Source organism: Pleurodeles waltl, chromosome 7 (genome assembly GCF_031143425.1).
Source record: "Pleurodeles waltl isolate 20211129_DDA chromosome 7, aPleWal1.hap1.20221129, whole genome shotgun sequence".
In the NCBI taxonomy this organism is placed as follows: Eukaryota; Metazoa; Chordata; class Amphibia; order Caudata; family Salamandridae; genus Pleurodeles; species Pleurodeles waltl.
Window position 1 is genome coordinate 1,137,539,580 of NC_090446.1, and position 27,473 is coordinate 1,137,567,052.

Consider the following 27,473-nt stretch of genomic DNA (forward strand, 5'->3'; position numbering starts at 1 on the left):
TATGCTTTGTTAAGTTTTATAGGAGTGGCTTTTAAAATTAGGAAACAATATCTACTTTAACAACTGGTGATACACATGCACTTTGATCCCGCACATGAGCACTTTACTTTCTGCTGATGGAATGTATGGTTTTGCTGAAATGTGTTTTTATTGTATTTTTATGTTGTAGTCTTGCCTTCACAGCTTCGGCCACATAAAGATATTCTGATGATGATGACTATCATAAAATCTCAAAAGTCGGATATGTATCAGTTAAAATACTAGAACACCTTTAATTTTCTTCAAGGTTCAAGGCACCAACCCACCACATGCAGGCATCATCTATGTGCTTCTGCAGTAAACAAAGAGAAATAATATTGTAAAGACACTCTAAGTGATGCTTTTTAGACCTTTGAGCTTTTGCAAACGTAATATCCTCTATTAAGTGATCTTTATGGGAACATGAGTACATTTTGAAGTGGTGCAGTAGGGTTACATTGCACCTTTCAGAGGGTATCCAACATCTTTTTTATCACATTATCTGAGAAGTGATGGAGTACAGTTCATCAAATTGTGCATAAATGTCAGTAGACAACAAATGCTTACACATGCAAAGGTTGGTGTACCTTGATTCAGGAGTTCATACGTATACCAAATTTGTATTAATCAGTGGTTTGTCAACTTTTCAATATTGAGGGCTTCACAGAACCAAGAAGAGGATGTTTCTCAAAGCTGCTGATGTCAATTTAACATATAAAAATAACTTACATAGAAATAGGCTGACCGAATATTGTAAAAATAGGGGGAGTCATTTTTTGGCAAATGTGCTCTAGAAAGTGTCATGACATGCACAGAAAAAGAAAGTTGCATTTGCTAAGTAGAATGACATACCCAAGACTCCATGAAACTAACACAAATTCATATTTAGTTATTATCTGCACACAGCAACAAGCAAAATACTTCACAAAGCCAGTCTGGGGCTCACTTCAGCTTTGAATCGTTGTAGACAATCCATACAATAATACATGAACATGGAATCAATGAAACCGGTATGCAGCGAACAGTGTTCACTATCTATGAGGTTACAGCAATGCACATTTCTTAACAAAACATTAACCAATCTATTTTTGTTTCCTGTTGGTAAGCTCAGAACATCAATGCACATCACAACGGACCTCACTGGTTTGAAAGACCTATTAGTTGCCCACATTCTTTGCCCCCATTACAATGAAAGATCACTTCCCACCACACCCAGGAATATAGGTGCATAGTCCCTAGCCTATGTGTTCCTATCCCCTCGTCTTGGCTAAGAACCCTCTTCCTGGTCCACATCCGAGACCTTCCTCCCAGTGCTCTTGAAGGTAGTGTCTTTCAGGTCAGACTTAAAACAAATAAAACATTCAGAAGGCTGATCCATGAAAATAAGCTTGAAGGTCTTAAAGGCTGCCATCCTAAATTAGGAGTGACAGATAAATACTGCTGTGAGAAGGACAGCAAGACCAAGCAATATGGCATGCATCTAATGATCTGTCAGATGGGAAGACGGAAGAAGGAAATGTTGGGAGTAAACTTCACCAAGTTGCATATTTTTTGGTTTAGCATATATGCTTACAATTGTGAAATCTGGTACTTATTGGTCAAATAATTCAGGCTTACAATCAGGGTTACTTTAGCCATTTCAGTGGACTTTTAAGTACCCTATCCTCTGTGTGGGTACACACGAGAACATGCACAGTCAACAGGTAATCATAGGTTTGCTACTAAACAACATTACAATTAACTGTAGTGGAAAATACCAATACTTTTATGTAGAAAATTAGATTCTTCTGAATGGCTACCCAAGGTATTTTGCCTTTTGCTAGACCCTATATGTTTTCTGGTGTTAGTGCCCTGAGCACTTTACCCCTGTTAACCAGTAGTAAAGTGACTGTACTCCCCCTTTAAACATGGTAGAAGTAGCACATTTTAATTGGTGTATTTAACGTGCCTATACGTCCCTAGTATAGAAGGAAAGTGCACCCAGGTCTTGGAAATGAAATGCATCACTGGACTGCATCATCTGTTGTACAATTCACTACAGTGCATGCGTAGCTTCAGACCCACTTTGTGTAGCCCGACTGCAGCATTCTACAAAGTGCAATTCACCCTGTCAAACTAAACCCCTTTGCAGGACAAAAACACAATTTTAGCTATTAATAAGTCACCACTTTGTATACTTGTAGCCCACAAGGAAGGAAGCATGGTATTTAAAGTGAGGACATGTAGAAATTTAATTCTAACATGTCCTTACCATGACTAGCACCCAAACGCTACTGTCACTGTGAAAGACCTACCTGTCCTTTGTAGTAAACAAGAGCACAGATTAAAATTCTAATGCTATATCTCGGACATGGGCCTAGTTAGAAAATAATTAAACAACTATTTTTATAGTTATTAAACATTTATTTCAATGGTGAAGTCAGATGTTTATAAAAATTAAGAAATGTAACTTTTAGAAAGTTACCATTTCTCTATCCTATATTCCTGGAGAATATTTTGTATTGCTCTCTAACTATTCCCAGCCGGTGATTAGCATTTCAAAAGGTGTAAAATTCCTACCAGGACCTACATGACAGGTTACTGTGATTGACAGGTCAACATGAACAGACACAGATGACTGTTCTGAACGTCACAGAATAACTACTATGAGGGATTTGGGCATCCTTTTTGACATGACAGTCTCAAATCCTGATTAGTGTCGGATCTTACTTGACAGGTCTGATGTGGTTTACTTATCACACTTGGATCAGAGTTGACAGGAAGACAAGAGGATGCCAAGATAATTCTTGTATATATTTTCTGGTTGCTGAAAAATCCTGCTTTTGCCCTACCAGACTTCTGTCTCTGGGTTTTACATATGCCACTTTGGGTGCACCTGAAAGGAAGTAAATGGGATGGCAAGACAATTCCTGTGTATCTACAGTCTGGTTACTGGAAAACCCTGTTTTTGTCCTAAAAGACGTATGGCTCTGGTTTTATTAGAGGGTACAATGGCTATCTCAAACTGCATTTTAGTGTTAGATGTGGGTGGACAGTAGGATACCAAGGTATTCTCTGTACACACACACACACACACAGCTTTCAGAGTACATATTTACTGTGGCCAAAGACTACTGCCATGCCCAAAGTGAGTAAGGTTGGCAGCTGGACCTTTCCGCCCCATTGGTTGGGGTGTGCTCAAGTGTCATTCCCCCCACCTAGCTCATGCCAGGCAGAAATATGGCATCTCCAGGCACCCACTTCAGAACACTTCTGGTCCCGAGGAAGAACAGAGGAGGACTGGGAACATGCTGTCTATGACTTGAGAGGTGCCCTGAAGGAAGGACTTGACCTGCTCCTTTTCCAAAAGGACAAAGACATGGACTCCAAAAGGTCAGAAGCCTGATCTCCTGTTCAAGATATAGGAAACAAAAGCTACAAGAGGCCTTTTCCTGGAAGTACCCAGCTGCCCAGTGGAAACTGAAAAATGGACTGAACTCTGCTGTTTGCCTCTGCCAAACACCCTGTGAGTCTCTATTCGCCTTTCCTGAGGGCCTAGGTGCTTTAGAAGTGTACTCTTGTGGTGAATTTGGACTTAGGGGAACATTACAACCCCAGTGGTAAAAACCGCCTACCGCTGAGGCGACGGCTGCCAAAAGACCGTTGCCGCGGCTACCAGCCATCAGCTGGATTTTGACCAGAGCCGGATTTCCACCAGAAAGATGGCAGAAATCTGGCTGTGGCCATGCCGGTGGATGGCGGTAAGGTGGCACTGCTGCCAGCAGCAGCGCCACGCCAGTAGACCGCCGCAGACTGTATCATGACCCATGATATGGCCTGGCGGTGTTCAGCTGCCGGAGGACCCATTGACATCAGGTAAGCCGGGTGCTCCGACAGGGGAGGGGGTGGGAGGGTGTTGTGTGTGTGTGGGGGTGTATGTCTGTGCATGCGTGTATGTAGGTGTGTGATGCGTGTTGTCTGTGTGTGCATGTATGGATGTGAGTGCGTGTATGTTGTGTGAATGCGTGTGTGCTTGAATGTATGTCAGTGTGTGTGAATGGATGTATGCATGCGTGGATGAATGTGGGTATGAGTGTGTGTATGTGTGTGTTCGTGTGTGAATGAAGGTGTGTGGATGTCGTGGTGGGGTCTGAAAAGGAAGAGGGAGTGGGGGGAATCTGGGGAGGGGAAGGGGTGTGGGAAAGACCCCTATCAGTGACATGGAAGGGATTCCCTGTCACTGATAGTGCCTACCGCCATGGTTTTCGTGGCAGTAAGGTTGCCGCGAAAACCATGGTGGTAGGCGGGGTCATAATCCTGCAGGCCGGCAAGTGACGGCCACTGGGCTGGAGACTGAAGTCTCCAGCCCAGCGGTCGTTACCACCGTGGCGGGCGGTGTGGTATACTGGCGGTTTGGCTTTAGCCAAACCGCCAATGTCTTAATATTGAGATAAGTACCACCAGCATGTTGGCAATACTTCCCTTCATATTAATGCCATCCGCTGGGGTCATAATGACCCCTTTAGTCCTTTAAGTCAGAAGATAAAATGTTTAACCAGAACGAACTTGGTTGGTGTATGTGACCCATGCTCCATCACAGTCAGCCTCAAATTATTGACTATCATTGGTGCTTTGTGCTTTTTAGCACTATCGCTACTTAAAACTTTAAAAATTCATATCTCATTCATATTCATATTCATATTGAATTTTTAGCATTTTGTTTAGTAGCTTTTACTATGTTTTTCTTCTAATTCAATTTGGGGTTTCTGTTTTACATTATGACAGTACTGCTGTTTTCGTACTGCATAAATACTTTACACAATTCCCTAAGTTAAGCCCAAATGCTCTGTGCCACAGCTTTCAGGGGGGCTGAGCTCTGGGTAATTTAGTGTATTTCAGGGTTCACTCTTACAAAGCTTGTGATTTTTCTTTGAGGTGGGTAGTAGGTCACCTATCCCAAATAATAATCCAATTTCGTTTTGGTTTGTATTTTTTTTATCTGAGGACACTTTATTATTTTTATAAATTTTGGCCCTGACTTCCTATTTTAGTCATTTTGGCTAGAAATCTACAGGAAATCAATAAGCCTATGTTAATAAAAACTATGATTTTTCCACCTGCAATCTTTGACTGTCTATATTAAATATGTATATTACAAGAGATGTAATGTCATTAGTAAACCAGATATTACTCATACTCCTAGTCCTAATACACATGAATAAACCAAAAGAATGGTGCTTGCTTACCAGTGACCCAAACCCACCTTCAGTAGCCATTCTACAAAGTATTCAACATAATTAATATAGAAGGTAGTAAGTAGTCCTACTTAGTGTAAATATACAGGAATAATCTTAAGCGCATAACGTGGCCCCACCAGCCTACCTGGTCCGCACTAAATAATGTGCCTACAAACTAAGTATTTTCATGATAACAGCTTAACATACTTACTACACCACAGTGACCAATGTGAATGATATTTGCTCAACTAAATACTGTGACCATACTAAATAGTATTATTTTAAAATCATATAATGCATTTTCTAAACTAGGTACTTATTAACTACAAGGCACTCACCTACTATCTAATTATGAGGCATCGGCCAACATCACAAAAATGTATAAATCAACTCTGACTTTAGAGAATAAATACATTTTCTCTTACTGCTCCCATATCCTAAAACCAATACATAATTCCAAAAGTAATACATCCTAGTGTGTCCCTACCACTTGAATTCAACACATCTTTGATAACCCTTATTTGGACTTTCATTGTTTTTCTATAGTCTACCAATGTTCCTGTTCACACAGCACACACTAGACAGAACCATCCCATCAACATCATGTACACAAATGGACTCCGAAGGCTTACAACTAGACAAATGCTGCCAAATTAAGGGTCTTGTTATGCATCTTACCTGCATACACCTTAGACCAGTAACTAGCATAAACATAACACACCCTTATGCACACAATATCCACTCCTGCAAATAAAACGCTACAAAGATCTTTTTAGATCAACTGATTTTACTTTCACACTGACTTACATGACTTGTTTGGAAATAAACAGAATAAATTCTCTACTAATCACGCAGAAGCAAACACCAAAAAGACACAATACACTATCAAACAATAGTTCCTCCAAATATGCATAAAAGGGAACACAGGTGAAATTGTGCTTCACTGCTAAAAGTGTTGCATAAGTGTCCGTATCATAACTTAACATGGAGTACCCCTCTGCCTTCCTGTTCTCCATCCAGACTGAGCTTTACAGTGAAGTGAGCTAGTGAATCACTCAAGGAGTATGACAACACTCAATTGAAATCTTTCGGCACAACAGACAGGTTTGAGAGGGATGACTGATGTGGACAAGTACGAATAAGGAACTAATAGGAAGCAAGATATTCAGGGTACACCAATATCGAGATTCAGTGTAAAAGACATGCTCAAGACCAATCAAGAAAAGGAAAATCTGAACCAGGCAGAAGGAAGCAAAGGTGATAGAAGTCGATAAGTCTGAGCAAGGATCACGATCTGGATTAACACTGCAAAAAATGGAGCAGTAAACAGAGAGGTATGCTTAGTAAAGACGCTGCATTGGGTGAAGGATAGGTTACATTAACAACAGAAATATTTCAGAATAAGCTTGACTTCCTTTCATTAGCAGCAGGAGTAGACACACTCAGCCAGCAAACTACCTATTTACCCATTGACACAAGTGACATGTGATAGTGCAGCCTAGTTCCTTGAGCACCCTGAGGAACCAACTGCATCTGGAACACTGAGCAGAAACCTTAAAAAGCCCAACTTCACTCTGCCTTTTCTATTTTGTACGACTAAAATCCTCACTCCAATATTGGATACCATTCCACCTTTATAATATAGCAAAGTTAAAGGCAGCTAGTCAGCTCTCCAAATTTAAAATCTCTACCAGGAAGAAATACTAAAACCTGAACTTCAAGTAATCCAATGCCAGATGGGTGAAGCTGGGCCTTGTCTAACCAATGCCATTATGTCCTCAAATCCTAGGCAAAGAGCCGTGTATCTCTTAAGGATGGCTACTGGCCTGAAAACATTATCACAACTTAGAAGACCTTCCACACTAAGTAGACTTCTTCTCCAGTAGAGTCAGATTTGCTTACCAGATCAACCTCAAACCCCAACCACTCCCCATGCTGGTCAGGATTCACCTAAAGCAAATAGATAACTTTTGTAATTTTCTTTTCAGACATTCACCTCAAACACAAGAGCAAACAGCATTACAGTAAGATAAACATCAACAGAACATATATAGCACATCCCCACAGCATTTGCATATGGGAGGCAAGCACCCCAATAACAGAAAGTATATCACTTAGCAGAATGAATTGTGTTGACACATGTTGCTAGGATCTCCTGTAGGGTAAACTGCAATAATTATAGATATTGAATGTCCTCAGAGGTCTGCTCCTGGTCAGCAAGGCACTGTTTTGGTGGATTGCAGGTATCTCTGGATCTTGACGTACTTAATAGAAGAGTTGTGTATACTTCTGAATTATCATTATACTGTAATAGATCTTTGAGCTAATCTTTAACTGTAGGCACCAATCTGCCTTGTCTCCCGGTCATAGTAACTTTACACTTTGCCAATAAATGAGATACCTTGGTGTACTTTCTGTAGGATTTTGGGTTTTCTTTGTTATAAAGAACAAAGAATGGGGTCAATTCAAGTCTAAAATTAAAATTTCTTCTATTTTGTGGTGTATCTTCAACCACTACTCAAAAACAGAGGGGGATTCCAATGCTAGATGTATAAAGTCTGCATGAGGGGTACATCCAAGTCTCCATGCTCAATTGGCTTCCAGGCTAAATTTCACCAAAGTAACTGGTGTATATTAGATTCTATGAAGTGACAACATATTAGTCTATGTGTCCCTTTAGCAGAAATGTCTTTAGCCAGTGGGAGCAGTATGACCACTGGATCTGTGATCTCTTGTTGAATGTCTCTATTCCATAAATCTATTCCATAATGTCTTTATTTCATTAATCTATTGCATAATTGTCATCAGCTTTTAACATTTTTAATACAGTATTTAACATACTGGTGACTAGCTTAGTTGGTGTAGGATTAGAAAATATATTCGAAAGTAGTTTCCATTCAGTAGGTTCGTCTGGTGGTGTTGGGACTATCTCATTAATAGTTTAGCATAGTCTGTTGTATAAAAGTACATCCATTGGGGTGGGCAGTGATATGGCTGTATATATATGCTATTGACATTCATTTATGACACATGTTAAATAGTTGCCTACGGCAGAGTTGTTTGACCACTTTTGGTTTCTATAGTTTGCTCAATGTAGTGTTTTTTTACAAGATTAACAATAGTGTACAGAATTAATTTATTTAGCTTGTCTCCGGTAATCAGGACTATGCCGAAATCATGCAGTCAGCAGCGTGAATTTCTTGTGTGTGCTTCTGGCCTTCTTTGTAATCACTGTTTGCAGGGGAATTGGACTAGCCAAGCAAACAACCTTAAGTTAACATGCCACCACCACTGTGGGTGAGGGCCTTCTGTCCTGTTGAAAGGAACCCATCAACACTATAGTTAAGGCCTACGTCTAGGAATCTTTGTGTTAAATGAGATCAGTAATTGACTTAGACAAAGTAATTTCTACAGTTTAGGCAGAATGAATAACTCTTGATATGTTATATTATGGTATGTATAGGGCAGACACACTGCCATTCGCAGGACCTTGCAGCCCTAACTGGTATGATATTATTCCTATGTGACAACAAATGCATTTTTTTAAATTCTTGCCACTTGTAGTTAGCTCTGATGTCCCGGCCTTCACCAATTAAATGCGTATACCTTGTAACCAATACAGCTGCCTTTGCTAATTGCTAGTCATTAGTTTCATAAACAAAAGGGTCAGCCCATCACAATACAGTAGGTATGTAGGCCCATTCCTTGCAATAGCTCTTATTTTAAAAGAATGAAAATGTCTTAGAAAATAAGAACTAATGCGAGGAAGGTTTCCGCGTTTCTTTGACCTCCTTAGAAAGACTCAAAACGTTGGACAGCGTATTAACATAACAGAAAGAAATTATTGAGGCTTTGGAAACAAATATGTGATAATGAGAAGGAGCTGTTTGCATGAGAAATAATCATTATCATCCTGTTAAAACTGTGAAAATATTTGTGGAAGAATAAAATGAGTTTACTGGTATGGAAATAATAAATAGTGAAGATTCTTGTTAACAGGATTGACCTACGACTATAGAGAGTGGCAATAAATAAGATACCAAATTGTCTGGTGATCATGAGGACCAAAAGGGGCACTATATTGAAGGTACATTGGATTGTATCACATAAGATGATATTTATTCGGGAAGAATATTATACCCTAACGAAGGTTAATAAATAGCAGGTTGAAACTGTGGTTGTAGTCAATATTGTGAAGAACAAACAACGACCATTAGAGAAGCATGCAATAATACTGATTACTGATGGATTTTTGGACATTTAAATATACAAATGTCATTCATCATTTTTCATTCTCGTGCTCAAGATTTTCTTGTTTACAGTGTGAGTGGGGTCTTTGCTTTGTTCAGTTTATTATGATGTATCTGACAGATACGAGATAAGAAATTCAGTGAAAAATCATTTTCAAAAAATAGATTCTGAGAAAATAAATATTTGAAATAAAGATGAAATAGAAATTATCAGTGATCTATTTGGGTACTTTATAAACTATAGGGGACAGGTATTTATTTTGTCTGATAAACTAATTGCTGGGCATGGCTGTGGTGGAATTGATGATCCATGTCTGATCTCTCACCTCCCATAACCTTCTTGGTCACTCCAGCCTCTGCCCTCTATCTTCCTTAGCCACTTATTGTGCCTCTTCTATACTCCACCTACTCCCACAGCTTATACCTCCTCCCATATCCACTTTACCTAACCTACATTATCACTTTACGTTCCCTCTCACCTTTTGCACTCCACACCTCCTTTACTTTTTAACACCTCTACACCTTTTCCCATAAACTTTAATTTCTATTTAAACATGTTGGCATCTGATCCCTTCTTTACTTCAGAAGTTTCCTCCTCGCTCCTGCGTAACTGTATGCTTCAATGTTTCCTCCCTCCTCCTCTATTGTCCAACACACCTGCCAAGTCCTCACCTCCCTGCATTTTACCTTCACCCTTATTGGACTCCATAAATATTTCTCTCCCCCTTTATTACGTTCCACATCCCTCCTAAATCAACTCCTCTTCCTTACCACTCCAGTCTTCCCCCTTTGCACATTTCCTCCATCTGCCTAGAGGTGGTGGTCTACCCAAGCTCCATCTTTTCTGCATAAGGAAATCTTCCCGTTATTGGAATACATGCGTGTGAAGACATCAGAAGAAGACCACAAGAGGATATCCGAGTCAAAAATATTGACCTGTATAAATGTTGATTCCAGAATATCAACGGCCAAAAGGTCACCAATGAAAGAGTATATAAAGATTATAGATTTACAATTCTCATTTCCAACTGTGCATCTATGTACCATGACAATGTATGAAGATGTGGAATATGGAGTGAAGAATAGTTAGTCTCATGGACCACTCTGCTAGAATGGGAGAATTGGTATTCCAAGCTAGAGGTGTTCATTAAAACATGCTAGAATGGTGGTTACAACTTTCAGATTATGTGGGATAATGCTCAGCACTTCATACCATACTTTTGAATTTAACGTTTAATGAATGAGTTTGCCTTTTCTTACTGTATTCCGAATCGCTATAATAGTGTAGGGGCATGTGTGCCACCTGAGTAAGAGTTTGCAGTCTTAGGCGGTCATTCTGACCGCGGCGGGCACCACCCGCCATGCAGTCACCGCCAAATGGCACTCCGCGGTCAGGAGACCACGGATGCCATTCTGGCTTGCCCGCTGGGCCGGCGGGCGACCGCCAAAAGGGCGCCCGCCGGCCCAGAGGGAAAGCCCCTGCAACATAGAAGCCGGCTCCGAATGGAGCCGGCGGTGTTGCAGGGGTGCGACGGGTGCAGTAGCACCCGTCGAGATTTTCACTGTCTGCAAAGCAGACAGTGAAAATCTTCATGGGGCCCTGTTAGGGGGCCCCTGCACTGCCCATGCCAGTGGCATGGGCAGTGCAGGGGCCCCCAGGGGCCCCACAACACCCGTTCCCGCCATCCTGTTCCTGGCGGTAAAAACCGCCAGAAACAGGGTGGCGGGAAGGGGGTCGGAATCCCCATGGCGGCGATTCCCTGGGCCAGGGGAAAACCGGCGGGAAAATGCTGGTTCCCCTTTTCTGACCGCGGCTTTACTGCCGCGGTCAGAATGGCCCTGGAAGCACCGCCAGCCTGTTGGCGGTGCTTCCGTGGTCCCCGGCCCTGGCGGTCATGGACCGCCAGGGTCGGAATGACCCCCTTAGTGATTAAATACAAATAAGCAGAATTATTTAAAAAATAGTTGATCTTACAATCTTACAAGTAGGCAACAGAACAATTTCAGAATCGCAAACAATGTTAAGATCAGGACCATGCTAGAAATATAAAGAGGCCTTGAGAAATGCCACAATGCAATTCACCGCAGGCTGAAATATGGGTTGACTATTTATTAATCAATTGATGAATAAAAAAGATAAACAGCTCCCTTACTTCCAAATTGGCTCAACAAAATAAGGGAAATACATTATTGAAAAATGAAGATGCAATCTGCCAATCAAACCGTTTAGCTCATTTACTGGATATGCAGGATAACATCAACATGAGCAGAGCAAGCACATTAAGAATTACAGTATCAAATATATTCTTGTGTAGCTAAGAAAGCTTTCACTAGCTCCTTTCTGCACTTACTATTTACCACTGTGATTAATGGGGTTTATCCAAAACATTTTGAATTCTACTTCTGATAAAGCCTGACCACTGCTGTCAATAGCCAGTGTCAAGCATTTGCCACCCTTACCTTGCTTTCTGCATCAACATTCTCCCAAGACATTTTAATATATATCACCCCTCTGCTTCACACAAGGATTCCACTCAAATGCCCTGATTAAACCACTGGTAAGAATAAAACAAATTTAAGCAGCAGTTGAATTACTCTTCAAGCATTGTTAATGAAATGGTTTACAGTGAATTTTACTATTTTAGGTTCTGCGGCAGCCGGTTTTGATGTAGTACAAGTTTAATATTTGTTTCTTACAAAGCCAGGACAACATTCACCTTCCCCACTGATCACAAGAGAGTTACCTCCTGTACTAATATTCTATCTGGCAGCTATCCCAGGAATTGTGTACAAGTAAATGCAGCACAAATAGATCAACTAAAAAATTGGCTAAACCGGCATCACTTATCACTATTTTTTCCAAAACTTTCTTGGTTACTATAATCACTTTGTAAATTTGGAATTAGTAGTAAAATACTGTTCAGGTGTGTTTTTGGCTCCCAGCACAGCCCTGCCAATAGTCACTACGCCAATGATGGTGTATTTAACGTGCCTATACGTCCCTAGTATAGAAGGAAAGTGCACCCAGGTCTTGGAAATTAAATGCATCACTGGACTGCATCATCTGTTGTACAATTCACTACAGTGCATGCGTAGCTTCAGACCCACTTTGTGTAGCCTGACTGTAGCATTCTACAAAGTGCAATTCACCCTGTCAAACTAAACCCCTTTGCAGGACAAAAACACAATTTTAGCTATTAATAAGTCACCACTTTGTATACTTGTAGCCCACAAGGAAGGAAGCATGGTATTTAAAGTGAGGACATGTAGAAATTTAATTCTAACATGTCCTTACCGTGACTAGCACCCAAACGCTACTGTCACTGTGAAAGACCTACCTGTCCTTTGTAGTAAACAAGAGCACAGATTACAATTCTAATGCTATATCTCGGACATGGGCCTAGTTAGAAAATAATTAAACAACTATTTTTATAGTTATTAAAAATTAATTTCAATGGTGAAGTCAGATGTTTATAAAAATTAAGAAATGTAACTTTTAGGAAGTTACCATTTCTCTATCCTATATTCCTGGAGAATATTTTGTATTGCTCTCTAACTATTCCCAGCCGGTGATTAGCATTTCAAAAGGTGTATAATTCCTGCCAGGACCTACATGACAGGTTACTGTGATTGACAGGTCAACATGAACAGACACAGATGACTGTTCTGAACGTCACAGAATAACTACTATGAGGGATTTGGGCATCCTTTTTGACATGACAGTCTCAAATCCTGATTAGTGTCAGATCTTACTTGACAGGTCTGATGTGGTTTACTTATCACACTTGGATCAGAGTTGACAGGAAGACAAGAGGATGCCAAGATAATTCTTGTATATATTTTCTGGTTGCTGAAAAATCCTGCTTTTGCCCTACCAGACTTCTGTCTCTGGGTTTTACATATGCCACTTTGGGTGCACCTGAAAGGAAGTAAATGGGATGGCAAGACAATTCCTGTGTATCTACAGTCTGGTTACTGGAAAACCCTGTTTTTGTCCTAAAAGACGTATGGCTCTGGTTTTATTAGAGGGTACAATGGCTATCTCAAACTGCATTTTAGTGTTAGATGTGGGTGGACAGTAGGATACCAAGGTATTCTCTGTACACACACACACAGCTTTCAGAGTACATGTTTATTGTGGCCAAAGACTACTGCCATGCCCAAAGTGAGTAAGGTTGGCAGCTGGACCTTTCCGCCCCATTGGTTGGGGTGTGCTCAAGTGTCATTCCCCCCACCTAGCTCATGCCAGGCAGAAATATGGCATCTCCAGGCACCCACTTCAGAACACTTCTGGACCCGAGGAAGAACAGAGGAGGACTGGGAACATGCTGTCTATGACTTGAGAGGTGCCCTGAAGGAAGGACTTGACCTGCTCCTTTTCCAAAAGGACAAAGACATGGACTCCAAAAGGTCAGAAGCCTGATCTCCTGTTCAAGATACAGGAAACAAAAGCTACAAGAGGCCTTTTCCTGGAAGTACCCAGCTGCCCAGTGGAAACTGAAAAATTGACTGAACTCTGCTGTTTGCCTCTGCCAAACACCCTGTGAGTCTCTATTCGCCTTTCCTGAGGGCCTAGGTGCTTTAGAAGTGTACTCTTGTGGTGAATTTGGACTTAGGGGAACATTACAACCCCAGTGGTAAAAACCGCCTACCGCTGAGGCGACGGCTGCCAAAAGACCGTTGCCGCGGCTACCAGCCATCAGCTAGATTTTGACCAGAGCCGGATTTCCACCAGAAAGATGGCGGAAATCCGGCTGTGGCCATGCCGGTGGATGGCGGTAAGGTGGCACTGCTGCCAGCAGCAGCGCCACGCCAGTAGACCGCCGCAGACTGTATCATGACCCATGATATGGCCTGGCGGTGTTCAGCTGCCGGAGGACCCATTGACATCAGGTAAGCCGGGTGCTCCGACAGGGGAGGGGGTGGGAGAGTGTTGTGTGTGTGTGGGGGTGTATGTCTGTGCATGCGTGTATGTAGGTGTGTGATGCGTGTTATCTGTGTGTGCATGTATGGATGTGTGAGTGCGTGTATGTTGTGTTGTGTGAATGCGTGTGTGCTTGAATGTATGTCAGTGTGTGTGAATGGATGTATGCATGCGTGGATGAATGTGGGTATGAGTGTGTGTATGTGTGTGTTCGTGTGTGAATGAAGGTGTGTGGATGTCGTGGTGGGGTCTGAAAAGGAAGAGGGAGTGAGGGGAATCTGGGGAGGGGAAGGGGTGTGGGAAAGACCCCTATCAGTGACAGGGAAGGGATTCCCTGTCACTGATAGTGCCTACCGCCATGGTTTTCGTGGCAGTAAGGTTGCCACGAAAACCATGGTGGTAGGCGGGGTCATAATCCTGCAGGCCGGCAAGTGACGGCCACTGGGCTGGAGACTGAAGTCTCCAGCCCAGCGGTCGTTACCACCGTGGCAGGCGGTGTGGTATACTGGCAGTTTGGCTTTAGCCAAACCGCCAATGTCTTAATATTGAGATAAGTACCACCAGCATGTTGGCAGTACTTCCCTTCATATTAATGCCATCCGCTGGGGTCATAATGACCCCTTTAGTCCTTTAAGTCAGAAGATAAAATGTTTAACCAGAACGAACTTGGTTGGTGTACGTGACCCATGCTCCATCACAGTCAGCCTCAAATTATTGACTATCATTGGTGCTTTGTGCTTTTTAGCACTATCGCTACTTAAAACTTTAAAAATTCATATCTCAGGTTCCCCTTATTGAATTTTTAGCATTTTGTTTAGTAGCTTTTACTATGTTTTTTTTCTAATTCAATTTGGGGTTTCTGTTTTACATTATGACAGTACTGCTGTTTTCGTACTGCATACATACTTTACACAATTCCCTAAGTTAAGCCCAAATGCTCTGTGCCACAGCTTTCAGGGGGGCTGAGCTCTGGGTAATTTAGTGTATTTCAGGGTTCACTCTTACAAAGCTTGTGATTTTTCTTTGAGGTGGGTAGTAGGTCACCTATCCCAAATAATAATCCAATTTCGTTTTGGTTTGTATTTTTTTTATCTGAGGACACTTTATTATTTTTATAAATTTTGGCCCTGACTTCCTATTTTAGTCATTTTGGCTAGAAATCTACAGGAAATCAATAAGCCTATGTTAATAAAAACTATGATTTTTCCACCTGCAATCTTTGACTGTCTATATTAAATATGTATATTACAAGAGATGTAATGTCATTAGTAAACCAGATATTACTCATACTCCTAGTCCTAATACACATGAATAAACCAAAAGAATGGTGCTTGCTTACCAGTGACCCAAACCCACCTTCAGTAGCCATTCTACAAAGTATTCAACATAATTAATTTAGAAGGTAGTGTAAATATACAGGAATAATCTTAAGCGCATAACGTGGCCCCACCAGCCTACCTGGTCCGCACTAAATAATGTGCCTACAAACTAAGTATTTTCATGATAACAGCTTAACATACTTACTACACCACAGTGACCAATGTGAATGATATTTGCTCAACTAAATACTGTACCCATACTAAATATTATTATTTTAAAATCATATAATGCCTTTTCTAAACTAGGTACTTATTAACTACAAGGCACTCACCTACTATCTAATTATGAGGCATCAGCCAACATCACAAAAATGTATAAAGCAACTCTGACTTTAGAGAATAAATACATTTTCTCTTACTGCTCCCATATCCTAAAACCGATACATAATTCCAAAAGTAATACATCCTAGTATGTCCCTACCACTTGAATTCAACACATCTTTGATAACCCTTATTTGGACTTTCATTGTTTTTCTCTAGTCTACCAATTTTCCTGTTCACACAGCACACACTAGACAGAACCATCCCATCATCATCATGTACACAAATGGACTCCGAAGGCTTACAACTAGACAAATGCTGCCAAATTAAGGGTCTTGTTATGCATCTTACCTGCATACACCCTAGACCAGTAACTAGCATAAACATAACACACCCTTATGCACGCAATATCCACTCCTGCAAATAAAACACTACAAAGATCTTTTTAGATCAACTGATTTTACTTTCACACTGACTTACATGACTTGTTTGGAAATAAACAGAATAAATTCTCTACTAATCACGAAGAAGCAAACACCAAAAAGACACAATACACTATCAAACAATAGTTCCTCCAAATATGCATAAAAGGGAACACAGGTGAAATTGTGCTTCACTGCTAAAAGTGTTGCATAAGTGTCCGTATCATAACTTAACATGGAGTACCCCTCTGCCTTCCTGTTCTCCATCCAGACTGAGCTTTACAGTGAAGTGAGCTAGTGAATCACTCAAGGAATATGACAACACTCAATTGAAATCTTTCGGCACAACAGACAGGTTTGAGAGGGATGACTGATGTGGTCAAGTACGAATAAGGAACTAATAGGAAGCAAGATATTGAGGGTACACCAATATCGAGATTCAGTGTAAAAGACATGCTCAAGACCAATCAAGAAAAGGAAAATCTGAACCAGGCAGAAGGAAGCAAAGGTGATAGAAGTCGATAAGTCTGAGCAAGGATCACGATCTGGATTAACACTGCAAAAAATGGAGCAGTAAACAGAGAGGTATGCTTAGTAAAGATGCTGCATTGGGTGAAGGATAGGTTACATTAATGACAGAAATATTTCAGAATAAGCTTGACTTCCTTTCATTAGCAGCAGGAGTAGACACACTCAGCCAGCAAACTACCTATTTACCCATTGACACAAGTGACATGTGATAGTGCAGCCTAGTTCCTTGAGCACCCTGAGGAACCAACTGCATCTGGAACACTGAGCAGAAACCTTAAAAAGCCCAACTTCACTCTGCCTTTTCTATTTTGTACGACTAAAATCCTCACTCCAATATTGGATACCATTCCACCTTTATAATATAGCAAAGTTAAAGGCAGCTAGTCAGCTCTCCAAATTTAAAATCTCTACCAGGAAGAAATACTAAAACCTGAACTTCAAGTAATACAATGCCAGATGGGTGAAGCTGGGCCTTGTCTAACCAATGCCATTATGCCCTCAAATCCTAGGCAAAGAGCCGTGTATCTCTTAAGGATGGCTACTGGCCTGAAAACATTATCACAACTTAGAAGACCTTCCACACTAAGTAGACTTCTTCTCCAGTAGAGTCAGATTTGCTTACCAGATCAACCTCAAACCCCAACCACTCCCCATGCTGGTCAGGATTCACCTAAAGCAAATAGATAACTTTTGTAATTTTCTTTTCAGACATTCACCTCAAACACAAGAGCAAACAGCATTACAGTAAGATAAACATCAACAGAACATATATAGCACATCCCCACAGCATTTGCATATGGGAGGCAAGCACCCCAATAACAGAAAGTATATCACTTAGCAGAATGAATTGTGTTGACACATGTTGCTAGGATCTCCTGTAGGGTAAACTGCAATAATTATAGATATTGAATGTCCTCAGAGGTCTGCTCCTGGTCAGCAAGGCACTGTTTTGGTGGATTGCAGGTATCTCTGGATCTTGACGTACTTAATAGAAGAGTTGTGTATACTTCTGAATTATCATTATACTGTAATAGATCTTTGAGCTAATCTTTAACTGTAGGCACCAATCTGCCTTGTCTCCCGGTCATAGTAACTTTACACTTTGCCAATAACTGAGATACCTTGGTGTACTTTCTGTAGGATTTTGGGTTTTCTTTGTTATAAAGAACAAAGAATGGGGTCAATTCAAGTCTAAAATTAACATTTCTTCTATTTTGTGGTGTATCTTCAACCACTACTCAAAAACAGAGGAGGATTCCAATGCTAGATGTATAAAGTCTGCATGAGGGGTACATCCAAGTCTCTATGCTCAATTGGCTTCCAGGCTAAATTTCACCAAAGTAACTGGTGTATAATAGATTCTATGAAGTGACAACATATTAGTCTATGTGTCACTTTAGCAGAAATGTCTTTAGCCAGTGGGAGCAGTATGACCACTGGATCTGTGATCTCTTGATGAATGTCTCTATTCCATAAATCTATTCCATAATGTCTTTATTTCATTAATCTATTGCATAATTGTCATCAGCTTTTAAAATTTTTAATACAGTATTTAACATACTGGTGACTAGCTTAGTTGGTGTAGGATTAGAAAATATCTTCGAAAGTAGTTTCCATTCAGTAGGTTCGTCTGGTGGTGTTGGGACTATCTCATTAATAGTTTAGCATAGTCTGTTGTATAAAAGTACATCCATTGGGGTGGGCAGTGATATGGCTGTATATGTATGCTATTGACATTCATTTATGACACATGTTAAATAGTTGCCTACGGCAGAGTTGTTTGACCACTTTTGGTTTCTATAGTTTGCTCAATGTAGTGTTTTTTTACAAGATTAACAATAGTGTACAGAATTAATTTATTTAGCTTGTCTCCGGTAATCAGGACTATGCCGAAATCATGCAGTCAGCAGCGTGAATTTCTTCTGTGTGCTTCTGGCCTTCTTTGTAATCACTGTTTGCAGGGGAATTGGACTAGCCAAGCAAACAACCTTAAGTTAGCATGCCACCACCACTGTGGGTGAGGGCCTTCTGTCCTGTTAAAAGGAACCCATCAACACTATAGTTAAGGCCTACGTCTAGGAATCTTTGTGTTAAATGAGATCAGTAATTGACTTAGACAAAGTAATTTCTACAGTTTAGGCAGAATGAATAACTCTTGATATGTTATATTATGGTATGTATAGGGCAGACACACTGCCATTCGCAGGACCTTGCAGCCCTAACTGGTATGATATTATTCCTATGTGACAACAAATGCATTTTTAAAAATTCCTGCCACTTGTAGTTAGCTCTGATGTCCCGGCCTTCACCAATTAAATGCGTATACCTTGTAACCAATACAGCTGCCTTTGCTAATTCCTAGTCATTAGTTTCATAAACAAAAGGGTCAGCCCATCACAATACAGTAGGTATGTAGGCCCATTCTTTGCAATAGCTCTTATTTTAAAAGAATGAAAATGTCTTAGAAAATAAGAACTAATGCTAGGAAGGTTTCCGCGTTTCTTTGACCTCCTTAGAAAGACTCAAAACGTTGGACAGCGTATTAACATAACAGAAAGAAATTATTGAGGCTTTGGAAACAAATATGTGATAATGAGAAGAAGGAGCTGTTTGCATGAGAAATAATCATTATCATCATATTAAAACTGTGAAAATATTTGTGGAAGAATAAAATGAGTTTACTGGTATGGAAATAATAAATAGTGAAGATTCTTGTTAACAGGATTGACCTACGACTATAGAGAGTGGCAATAAATAAGATACCAAATTGTCTGGTGATCATGAGGACCAAAAGGGGCACTATATTGAAGGTACATTGGATTGTATCACATAAGATGATATTTATTCGGGAAGAATATTATACCCTAACGAAGGTTAATAAATAGCAGGTTGAAACTGTGGTTGTAGTCAATATTGTGAAGAACAAACAACGACCATTAGAGAAGCATGCAATAATACTGATTACTGATGGATTTTTGGACATTTAAATATACAAATGTCATTCATCATTTTTCATTCTCGTGCCCAAGATTTTCTTGTTTACAGTGTGAGTGGGGTCTTTGCTTTGTTCAGTTTATTATGATGTATCTGACAGATACGAGATAAGAAATTCAGTGAAAAATCATTTTCAAAAAATAGATTCTGGGAAAATAAATATTTGAAATAAAGATGAAATAGAAATTATCAGTGATCTATTTGGGTACTTTATAAACTATAGGGGACCGGTATTCATTTTTTCTGATAAACTAATTGCTGGGCATGGCTGTGGTGGAATTGATGATCCATGTCTGATCTCTCACCTCCCATAACCTTCTTGGTCACTCCAGCCTCTGCCCTCTATCTTCCTTAGCCACTTATTGTGCCTCTTCTATACTCCACCTACTCCCACAGCTTAAACCTCCTCCCATATCCACTTTACCTAACCTACATTATCACTTTACGTTCCCTCTCACCTTTTGCACTCCACACCTCCTTTACTTTTTAACACCTCTACACCTTTTCCCATAAACTTTAATTTCTATTTAAACATGTTGGCATCTGATCCCTTCTTTACTTCAGAAGTTTCCTCCTCGCTCCTGCGTAACTGTATGCTTCAATTTTTCCTCCCTCCTCCTCTATTGTCCAACACTCCTGCCAAGTCCTCACCTCCCTGCATTTTACCTTCACCCTTATTGGACTCCATAAATATTTCTCTCCCTTGAAACTGCACTCCCCCTTTATTACGTTCCACATCCCTCCTAAATCAACTCCTCTTCCTTACCACTCCAGTCCTCCCCCTTTGCACATTTCCTCCATCTGCCTAGAGGTGGTGGTCTACCCAAGCTCCATCTTTTCTGCATGAGGAAATCTTCCCGTTATTGGAATACATGCGTGTGAAGACATCAGATGAAGACCACAAGAGGATATCCTAGTCAAAAATATTGACCTGTATAAATGTTGATTCCAGAATATCAACGGCCAAAAGGTCACCAATGAAAGAGTATATAAAGATTATAGATTTACAATTCTCATTTCCAACTGTGCATCTATGTACCATGACAATGTATGAAGATGTGGAATATGGAGTTAAGAATAGTTAGTCTCATGGACCACTCTGCTAGAATGGGAGAATTGGTATTCCAAGCTAGAGGTGTTCATTAAAACATGCTAGAATGGTGGTTACAACTTTCAGATTATGTGGGATAATGCTCAGCACTTCATACCATACTTTTGAATTTAACGTTTAATGAATGAGTTTCCCTTTTCTTACTGTATTCCGAATCGCTATAATAGTGTAGGGGCATGTGTGCCACCTGAGTAAGAGATTGCAGTCTTAGGCGGTCATTCTGACCGCGGCGGGCGCCACCCGCCATGCGGTCACCGCCAAATGCCATTCTGGCTTGCCCGCTGGGCCGGCGGGCGACCGCCAAAAGGGCGCCCGCCGGCCCAGCGGGAAAGCCCCTGCAACATAGAAGCCGGCTCCGAATGGAGCCGGCGGTGTTGCAGGGGTGCGACGGGTGCAGTAGCACCCGTCGCGATTTTCACTGTCTGCAAAGCAGACAGTGAAAATCTTAATGGGGCCCTGTTAGGGGGCCCCTGCACTGCCCATGCCAGTGGCATGGGCACTGCAGGGGCCCCCAGGGGCCCCACGACATCCATTCCCGCCATCCTGTTCCTGGCGGTAAAAACCGCCAGAAACAGGGTGGCGGGAAGGGGGTCGGAATCCCCATGGCGGCGCTGCAAGCAGCGCCGCCATGGAGGATTCCCTGGGCCAGGGGAAAACCGGCGGGAAACCGCTGGTTCCCCTTTTCTGACCGCGGCTTTACCGCCGCGGTCAGAATGGCCCTGGAAGCACCGCCAGCCTGTTGGCGGTGCTTCCGTGGTCCCCGGCCCTGGCGGTCATGGACCGCCAGGGTCGGAATGACCCCCTTAGTGATTAAATACAAATAAGCAGAATTATTTAAAATAGTTGATCTTACAATCTTAAAAGTAGGCAACAGAACAATTTCAGAATCGCAAACAATGTTAAGATCAGGACCATGCTAGAAATATAAAGAGGCCTTGAGAAATGCCACAATGCAATTCACCGCAGGCTGAAATATGGGTTGACTATTTATTAATCAATTGATGAATAAAAAAGATAAACAGCTCCCTTACTTCCAACTTGGCTCAACAAAATAAGGGAAATACATTATTGAAAAATGAAGATGCAATCTGCCAATCAAACCGTTTAGCTCATTTACTGGATATGCAGGATAACATCAACATGAGCAGACAGGGGTGTGGAATTTATTAAAATATCTACTTGTCCACGGGACAGGCTGCTTCTCAAATCTACTTGTCCTGTAAAAAGATCTACTTGTCCCTTTGGTGCCATGTAGTGTGGCGCCAAATTATGGCAGCAATCTCATTATGTAAGAGCTCTGATAATAGCCTCTCTGATTATGCCATGGGCTACTACCATAGTAGGGCTTGAATACTTGCAGTTTCAATCCCTACTGTAGCAATTTCCTTATTTTTCCACCTTTCTGCAGATCTGCATACTGGGGCTGGAGGAAGCAGTAAGCAATAGTTCCAGGGCTGGAATGCCTTTGAGTCTGCAAACCTACTAACCTGCATGTTTTAAAGATTTTCACCAGCTTCTCTCTAATATTTTCCCATAATAAGAAAGGTTGGACATTTACTCCTGACAATGGCAGAATTAGAACTTCTTCCAGGGTTGAGAAGAAAGTGGCTGGAGGGAAAATGAACTTGCAAATGCTCAATAGATTTTCACATGAGAAAATCTACACATGCGTATTTACCCATGCTAAAATACAGTTCACAAATATTTTATAGGGGTACGACATATACCATGGGTGCACTTTTGTGACTTTCTTTAAGAATTTGGGGCCACATGTAGGTAGGTTCAGATTTGCGACCCGCAAATTGCGAGTCGCAAATCCGAATGTAGGATGGTGTCCCTGACACCATCTGTGATTCGCAAGGGCTTCGCAAATGCATGAGGTGGGTCGCAATTTGCGACCCCCTTGCGAATGGCGGCCTCACAGGGATGGTGGCCTGCTGGAGACAGCAGACCACCATGTCTGTGACTGCTTTTCAATAAAGCAGTTTTTTTTTTGTAATGCAGCCCGTTTTCCTTAAAGGAAAACGAGATGCATTACAAAAACGAAAAATGAAACGTTTTCGTTTCATTTTTTCAGAGCAGGCAGTGGTCCGCAGGACCACTGCCTGCTCTGAAAAAATGTTTACAGTGACATTCACAATGGGGAAGGGGTCCCAGGGGGACCCCTTCCCTTTTGTGAAAGTGTTAGCACCCATTTGAAATGGGTGCAAACTGCGATTGGTTTGCGCCCGCGTTCACAAAACAATCCTACATTGCACTACGAGTCGCAATTAGGAAGGGAACACCCCTTCCTAATTGCGAGTCACAAACCCGTTTTGCGATTCGGTAACCAGGTTACCGAATCGCAAAACTGGGTTTGTGCATCGCAATGTGCTTTTTGCACGTCGCAAACAGCGAAAGTCGCTGTTTGCGACATGCAAAAAGCTACCTACATGTGGGTCTTGGTCCCTAATTAGGTCTGGTGTTAACAAAGACATTTTGTTTTTATTAAACTTCTATTTCTCTCTATTTTGGCTGGCTTACTGTGAATGATCGCATTCTTCTCTTCCACAAGGAGCATATTGGCACACAAAGTAGTTTTGTTCAGTGTCAGGAACAACAGTGGCAATCAGTGACGTAACGAAACTGGAGGGTGCCCCTTTGCAAAGAACATGGAGGAGCCCCCTCTCCAGACTCACTCAGGGCAGGTGCTGTGCTGAAGGGGTCCCCTGGAGAGCGGCTGCGGGCCTTTTTTTGTTATGCCACTGGTGGCAACGTGTGCTTTTAGAGTTCAAAAACATTTTTTTTTTTTTTTGCCAGTGTTTGTTACAATGTTGAGGGCCTGGTAGCTCCCACAACAATAAAGTGTTACAAAAGCCATGTCAAAACAAGACACGCATTGATGAAACTAAAAGACTTATAAAAATATGTCAGATCAGTTGGCTTTGTCAGTGTTTGTTTATTTTCATGCTTCCCATAATCGTGTTGAAAATGGTTACACTGATTTTCCATTAGAAATATTTTTGGGAAATACTAGCATGCATCAAAACATTTTACTAAATGACACTTCATTTGCATCTAATCAGAGAGCATTCTGGGAGCATTATACTTAGCCTCATAGCCTAAACTTTTCAAACGTGTATACACGTTTTTTTCTTTTATACTGGAACTAACGTCCGTAGTGAAGTGTGACCTTAAAATATTTATTTACAGCACTCACCCTAATAATGAAGGTTTTCAAATAATGAACCATAAATACAAGTTCGAACAGCATTATCTTTTGGAAACACATTACCTCAACTGCAGAGAGTTCCACTCTCTGTAAACAGGCAGCCAAAGGGTTTGTGCTGCAGAGGGTTGGGCCTACTTGTCCCAAGGACAAAGTGAACATAAAAACTTGTTGCCCTTGACCCCAAACAAGATGTCCCGGGCGTCGGGTGATAGGAATTCCACATCCCTGGCAGAGCAAGCACATTAAGAATTACAGTATCAAATATATTCTTGTGTAGCTAAGAAAGCTTTCACTAGCTTCTTCATGCACTTACTATTTACCACTGTGATTAATGGGGTTTATCCAAAACATTTTGAATTCTACTTCTGATAAAGCCTGACCACTGCTGTCAATAGCCAGTGTCAAGCATTTGCCAACCTTACCTTGCTTTCTGCATCAACATTCTCCCAAGACATTTTAATATATATCACCCCTCTGCTTCACACAAGGATTCCACTCAAATGCCCTGATTAAACCACTGGTAAGAATGAAACAAATTTAAGCAGCAGTTGAATTACTCTTCAAGCATTGTTGATGAAATGGTTTACAGTGAATTTTACTATTTTAGGTTCTGCGGCAGCCGGTTTTGATGTAGTACAAGTTTAATATTTGTTTCTTACAAAGCCAGGACAACATTCACCTTCCCCACTGATCACAAGAGAGTTACCTCCTGTACTAATATTCTATCTGGCAGCTATCCCAGGAATTGTGTACAAGTAAATGCAGCACAAATAGATCAACTAAAAAAATTGGCTAAACCGGCATCACTTATCACTATTTTTTCCAAAACTTTCTTGGTTACTATAATCACTTTGTAAATTTGGAATTAGTAGTAAAATACTTTTCAGGTGTGTTTTTGGCTCCCAGCACAGCCCTGCCAATGGTCACTACGCCAATGATAAATTGGAGGCCAAACAGCGTTTGGTTATCCTAAGCTGGTAAAAAGCAGGCATGCCGAAATTTCGGTGCTTTGCATTACCCATCTACCTTTCTGAATGTATGTTTTATTCGCTTACGGTTACCAGATTACTCCAAGCTACAATCTTGTTTCCACTCCACGGGTTTTATAAAAGAAAGCAACTTTCTTCTGGTTCTGGTCATTAAAACCACAACACCTGACAACAATTATGAGTAAATGTAAAATCGAAGACAGAGAAACTTGTAACTCGGTGGCATGAATCTAAGCAGGGGTAGCTAGTGGTGCAGAGGCACCGAGCCCCAAGGCAGGAGTGATGCAGCATGCCCTGCGCTGGCTGCACTCATTGTAAAGGCTGCGCGGTCAAAACTGTTTTATTATAGAGTCTGCCTGGAATCTTGTTCTGTGTTTACTCTTTATGGAAGGTAAGGTGAGTAAGATATACGTGAGGGATGCAAACGAAAAGCGGATTAAAGAAAAGGAGAGGGAAAAAAGAAAGAAGCCTAAAAGAGGAAAAAATAAACACAAAGAGATGAGATAATGATGAAAGACGAGCAAAAGAGAAAAGAAAGAGAAAGGGGGTTAAAATAAAAATGTCACGGACAGGAGAGAAGACAGATGAAGATGCGTGAGAGACAGAAGGGGGGGATAGAGACAGAGGATTGGGAAAGAGGAGAGCGAATATGAGATAATAAAGAGATGGATATAGGGAGGAGAAAAGAAAAGACTAAATTAGTAACTTGGAGATGTATAGGCAAGGGTGCAGCTACGCTGTGAGACCATGGCCCAGAGTAAGAGACCCACCGAACTTAGATTATATTCGTATTTGTATACAAGCCCCATGGGGCAATTGTCTCTGCACTGGGTCGCTAGACACCCAGGCTGCGCCACTGGAGGTTACCAAGTAACTCCATGTCACCGAGGATGTAATGCCTAACAACTGGGCTTTTCTTCTGTAAATATTTGTTTTCGGGTGTATCAGTTTCTGTGGGTAAACTAAGTGAACCTGGGCTACAACGTTATTAAACCAAAAACCCAGAAGAGGAACAACGATCCATGCTGAATTTGCTACCACAACAGCAACCAAACCACAAACTGCAACAGCCAAGAAGGCTGTTTTCCTTGATTGCAGCCGGGCCCATAGCATCCGTGCTGCGCCGCTGCCGGAGGGTGCGAGCTTTGACTGAGTAAAGTCCAGTTCAGATGAGAGGGTTCAGCGAGGGGACCACTTACCTCCGCGGAGAAGCTCCAGTCCAGACTTCGAGTAGCTCCTGTGCTGTCGCCGGAACGGGGGCCCCCGCCCTTCCAGGCAAGTATCGGCAGGCCGGGAGGGAGCCAAGGAGGCGTGGCAGGGTGCGGTAACGGCGTGCTCTCCTCCCGTCTTCTAGAAGATGTTCCAGTTCCCACAGCGTTACTCACAGTCACCACATTCAGTTGCGTTTCATGACAACATCGGTTCCCCTTTCAACGGCTGATAACCCCAAAGCGCGTTCTCCAGGCTGTTGCTGACACCGGCAGAGAGGGGGTAGAGTCAGCCGCGTGTCTGACCTTGTGTAACTCAACCCATTGAGCAGGTTTTTCAGAGGTAAGTACCTGACGTGAAGCGTAGCGCGTAATCACACCCAGTTCTTAATAATTCATAACAGGTAATAGTGCGTAATAGAATCCAGTTCTTAATTATTATTAACAGATAAATACTTGCATATAAGGGAATTTAGCATTACAACCTCACCCCCCAATCTAAATCAGAAAATAAAATCTGAAAATGATGGTCACATAAGGGAGCACCTCGGGGTCAAACACTGAATAACGGAGTCATGTACTGTAGGAGGCTGGCCTGGCTTGTAGTGAGTATCAAGGGGTACTTACACCAGGCCCAGGTATCCCATATTAGTGTAGAGGGGTGTCTAGCAACTTAGGCTGATAGAAAAGGTAGCTTAGCAGAGCAGCTTAGGCTGAACTAGGAGACGAGTGAAGCTCCTACAGTACCACTAGTGTCATATGCACAATATCATAAGAAAACACAATACACAGATATACTAAAAATAAAGGTACTTTATTTTTATGACAATATACCAAAAGTATCTCAGTGAGTACCCTCAGTATGAGGATAGCAAATATACACAAGATATATGTACACAATACCAAAATATGCAGTAATAGCAATAGAAAACAGTGCAAACAATGTATAGTCACAATAG

At 41.4% G+C, this 27,473-nt stretch overlaps 1 protein-coding gene across 4 annotated transcripts in view; it reads right to left on the minus strand.

Annotated features, from left to right (window-relative positions):
• Positions 1 to 27,473, minus strand: part of UNC13D (unc-13 homolog D) — an 876,342-nt gene that overhangs the window by 654,764 nt on the left and 194,105 nt on the right. Inside the window, exon 1 of one of the 4 annotated variants that reach the window (XM_069200183.1) lies at positions 26,506 to 26,733. The exons of the other annotated variants lie outside the window; for them this stretch is intronic. The gene's annotated coding sequence lies outside the window, so the exon portion shown is untranslated. Of the gene's footprint in view, positions 1 to 26,505; positions 26,734 to 27,473 lie in introns of those variants that run through there. 4 annotated transcript variants of the gene reach the window in all.